We start from the raw sequence: 4,953 nt of genomic DNA on the forward strand, positions 1-4,953 counted from the left end.
TTGTATCTGTTAGAAGTTTAGGAATTAGGTGCGTCAATATGGGCGATCATACGATCATGTAGCCAGTGGTGGACTGGGACTAAAAATCAGCCCGGGACTCTCGACCGGCCCACTTCGGTACCACTAGTAAATTGTCAACCGGGGGAGAGGGGGATGTGCTAGTGACTTATCCGACCGGCCCACTTCGGTACAGGCCCATCAGGATTCGTCCCGATGGCCAGTCAGCCACTACACCCAGCCCAGCCCACGTAAACTGTCAACGGGGGGAGCCTCGCTGCGGGAAAACGGTGGACCTAGTGTCCCGATCGGAGTGGGAATAATAATAATAATAATAATAATATCCGTGCATTTTATCCATTAATTTCCCCAACATTGTGGTAAAAAAAAACACACGTTTAATCCATGTTGGTGTACTACTACAACCAGTGGTGTAGTGGGGATGTTTTTACTGGGTGGACGGGGTGGTGGGTGGAAGGGAGACACTATGGACGCGCTCGTGAACTGTCAACGGGGGGGGGGCTTGGGGACCTCTGTGTCGCCTGTCAGCGCAACTTACATGATGCCGTTTAGACAATATAATAATAAAGGGCGGTGCCGGCTGTCAGCGAACCGATCCGGCCTTTCTGCGCGACTATCACTCAAATGCGGGACATAGTCTCAATGTGTGGGACGCGGACAAATAATAAAAATGCTGTGTGTGCAGTCCGCACAGTGCGGGACACCTGGTCACCCTACACACAGTTCTGCCCCTCACACACACACGCTTCAAATCAAGTTGCATAAATGCTTGAGCTACTTTTTTATTATAATTACTGTGAAATCTGCCTATTATGTTTTCGTAATTATTACAACAAACACACACTTGCAACTGATAACACTGGCAATGATTTTAGATGTATTAGACTATTAAAAAAAGAAATCATGCTTCAAATAAGTGGGGGTACGGCGTCCCCCCGCGTCCAACGCCCNTGGAAACCTCTTTGATCTCTGGACGCCTTAGCTATATAAATTAGCTCAAATACAAACACCTGTGTAATGGAACACGATGATGTCATCACTCCAACTGACATGGTTCAAGGCTCTTTCTGCATGTCAGTCTTTATGCATGACGGTGTTTTTGATAATGGATCCTGACCACTCACATTTGTACACTGTGAACAAATTATATTATTAAACAAATATATAACATAAATATAAAAAATGCTCTAATTTAGTCTCTTTTCCAGCGCTCTTCATCGGTAACTTTAGCATTTCTGAGTGTAAGAGGTTTATCTCTCATCCAGAACAATGGAAACCTTTGATCTCTGGACGCCTCATTAGCTCAAATACAAACACCTTGAACGCATCAATATTAGCAGATGCGTCACACCGAACCCGGGAGATTTATTCTGCTCTGACTACTGCTAGGTAAATTCATGTATCCATAAACACCTGAAGTTTAAAGTGTCAAATGAACAATAGTTTCTGTATATAGTTGTTTTATCACTTGTTCTTTCACAAAAATTACTTTATTTTTGTTCACCTTTTCACTTTGTGGTTTTACAGAATATATTTGTTAGTAATTGATTCAAACAGTTTTATATAGTTTTTTTCATGTATTGTTTGACAGATTTTCACTCGTGTTTTTACTGAATATCATTTGTAAGTAATTGATTTGAAACGTTTTATATAGTTTTTTTCCCCCATGTTCTGGTTTTTGAAAATAAAATTTGCCAAATGTTACTATTTCACCAGTTATTTTTGCATTTTCAACTTTTCCTACGAATAACATTCTACATTCAAAGCCTTACATCTTTAACATTATTTATACATTTGGAGTTTCATGCTACTTTTTAACTTAATATTCATTCATATGGAAACCATTCAGTCATCCAAATATTCCTGATTATTCACTTTCTTCTTACACATTATATTTCAGCATAAAGCATTCCCACTAGCAATTTCTTCAGGAATTGCATTCTCTAGTTNCCATAATTCCCAAACCCTACATTCCTGAGACATAATTTTTCATGACAAACGTAGGAAAACATCCCGTAGCTTGAAAAATGACAAATAATGAAGCAAAATAATTAAACAAAGTGCCTCTTGAGGGCATGAAGTGACAAAAACGTTCAACATGTCTCCATTAAAGCCCATTGTAATTTCAGGCAGATATTTCCTCACAGCAGCAGGAAGTTCATGTATCCATAAACACCTGAAGTTTAAAGTGTCAAATGAACTCTTTTTAAAAGTATAACACACCGTTTGAGTTTGTTCATAGACTGTTTATTGGCGTGAGAACTGATATTAATTTACACATTAAAGGAAACAGCTTCTTAGCAGTGTATCCAGTCTTAGCCCGTTAGCATTGCGCTAACGGGCTAACAGCTAGCAGCTTAGCGTTAGCCCGTTAGCATTGCGCTAACGCTGCTAGGCTGCTAGCTAAGTTAATCTCTCCCTAAACAGTTGAACTATAATTTGTTAGTAATTGATTTGAAACGTTTTATATAGTTTTTTTCCTCCATGTTCTGGTTTTTGAAAATAAAATTTGCCAAATGTTACTATTTCACCAGTTATTTTTGCATTTTCAACTTTTCCTACGAATAACATTCTAAATTCAAAGCCTTACATCTTTAACATTATTTATACATTTGGAGTTTCATGCTACTTTTTAACTTAATATTCATTCATATGGAAACCATTCAGTCATCCAAATATTCCTGATTATTCACTTTCTTCTTACACATTATATTTCAGCATAAAGCATTCCCACTAGCAATTTCTTCAGGAATTGCATTCTCTAGTTATTGCTGCTCTTGTGTCCAAGAATAGACACCTCTGGTCAAATAAGCAGCATCACAGGCACGACTCCAACAGGTAAGCTTTCCAACCAAACATCCTGAGTCACGCTATTTACGAACAAGATGAATGCCTTTCTATTCTAATCTTCTTTGATTCTCTTACATGCACTCTTACAAATCCCATTTCGACATGCAAAACTCCTCCAGTAACATCAACAGTGCGGTCAGAAACTTGTTGATTCTCTCCATTTTTCCTTTTTCTTGGTTCAGTTGGGCTCTCCTCACACTTTCCATGCCTCATATACTCCACCTCTTTGAACCCCCGCTTTGAGCACTGATCAAACATATTCCCATGTATGCTTTAGAATGACATTAATAGTGGCGAGCTAATGCTTGTGTTAGCCCTATAGCTTATGAATGCCTGATTACAAGAGACGCTCTCAAAAACAGGCGTTCCACTGGCTGCCTTTGCCATGGTGACAGCTGAAGAAGCCAAAGACGTCTTGCTAATCCCTGGGATTTCAGCACCTTTCGGGCTCCGCTGTTCCGCTTGTGGGAGTGTGCTGCACTCACATGCAAATGGCCAGTCACACACACAAATAAACAGACACACACACACATAAACAACCCATGCCTGCAAGAGCATTTGACTGTTTTGCTGACATCAAAACATTCCGTACATCCTTATGCTAACATGGATGGATATGATTGCATAATCCAATAGGAATAACGTGAAAATTACAGATGTGTTATCCAAAATTACAGATGGGTTATCCAGATGACATATTTAACATATAGAACACCCAATGTACACATTTTAGTTTTGCCAATAGATTCCTCTGATCCCTGTTTCGAATGTGTATCAATGAATTTAGATCAACCACAAGCCTCATTACATGTTTGTAAGGAAATACATGTAAGTGTGTGTCAGTGGGTTTACCTATAGCTGCAGCTACAGTGTGTTTCTCAGCGTGTAACAGCATGCATATTGGAGTCAGACCCCAAATCCCTATTCTTACAGTCGATGCAGAGCAGCTGTTTAACACACACATGCAGAGAGACAGATGAAACGTACCTGCAGATGAAGGGAATAAGAATCACAATCCAGAGCCAGCTGTGTGTGTGTGTGTGTTCTGCAGAGGAGACCGTCTCACTGAGCCAGTGTACGTTCGTCTGTGTGGAATTGAGTTCCAGTCTCCCTCCCTCCCTCCCTCCCTCCCTTCCTCCCACTCTCTCTCTCTTCCTCTCTCTCTCCCTCTCTCTCTCACTGCATCAGTAGTCCACTGTGTGGCTCCCATCACAATGCCTTTGGTCACACCTCAACGAGCAGATTGTTCATTAGCGGAGATCGCCCGGTGTTGCGGACACTGAAAAACAGTGTCAGGCAAACACACATGCTGAATGTTACAATTTTCAGCTTTCACACATCTGCACACCCACTGTCAGCTGGTTGAGTCTGAATGCAGCTGTTTCCAAGTACTATATTTGACCCTATACAACCAGAATGCTGATGTTGACATTTTGGCTCTGCAAACAAATCCACTCCACAGGAAAAAATCCTCATATTAAAGGTCCCATGTCATGGCCATTTCTACTGATCATAATTCCATTGTTGAGGTATACTAAAATAAATTTACATTGTGCAATTCTCCAAAATCACATTGGTTTCTCATACAGCATCTCTGTATAGTATGTGTATTCACTCTCTGTCCTAAACGGCTTGTTGGAGCTCCTGCCCCCCCCCACCCTGTGAGCCCAGTAGCCGCCTGCGAGACAGCGAAACCCAGCCTGGGCACACACACCCGCAGCCTGGCTGGGAGTTTGTGTGTGTGCCCAGGCTGAGTTCCGCGGTGTCTCGCTGTCTCGCTGTCTCGCCGACCCCACACCAGTGAGCCAGCTCAGTGTCCCGCTCCTCGCAGCAGCGAGCCTCGCAACGTCCCGCCGAGTGTGTGTGTGTGAGGAAGTCCGCGGATTGGTCCAAACGTAACGGCTCTGCGGATGTTACGTCACTATACCCGAAATACGTCACTTTACCCAAGAAGTAAACAATGGAAAAAGAGAAATCTCCAACGAGGCGTTCTGGGGCAGCAAAGACAGGTCTTTTCTGTGTTAGAGTTGTACTCCCTACAGGGTGTACTTTGAGGGTTTGTGACTCTGCAGACCGTTTACATGC

At 42.0% G+C, this 4,953-nt stretch overlaps 1 protein-coding gene across 1 annotated transcript in view; it reads right to left on the reverse strand.

Moving 5' to 3' along the window:
• Positions 1 to 3,918, reverse strand: part of prrt4b (proline rich transmembrane protein 4b) — a 25,984-nt gene extending 22,066 nt beyond the window's left edge. The window contains exon 1 of the mRNA XM_010797653.1: positions 3,856 to 3,918. The gene's annotated coding sequence lies outside the window, so the exon portion shown is untranslated. The remainder of the gene's footprint in view (positions 1 to 3,855) is intronic.
• Positions 3,919 to 4,953: the final 1,035 nt, after the last annotated feature.

The sequence above is a fragment of the Notothenia coriiceps genome, unplaced genomic scaffold, assembly GCF_000735185.1.
Source record: "Notothenia coriiceps isolate Sejong01 unplaced genomic scaffold, NC01 NC01_scaffold00038212, whole genome shotgun sequence".
NCBI classification, from domain to species: Eukaryota; Metazoa; Chordata; class Actinopteri; order Perciformes; family Nototheniidae; genus Notothenia; species Notothenia coriiceps.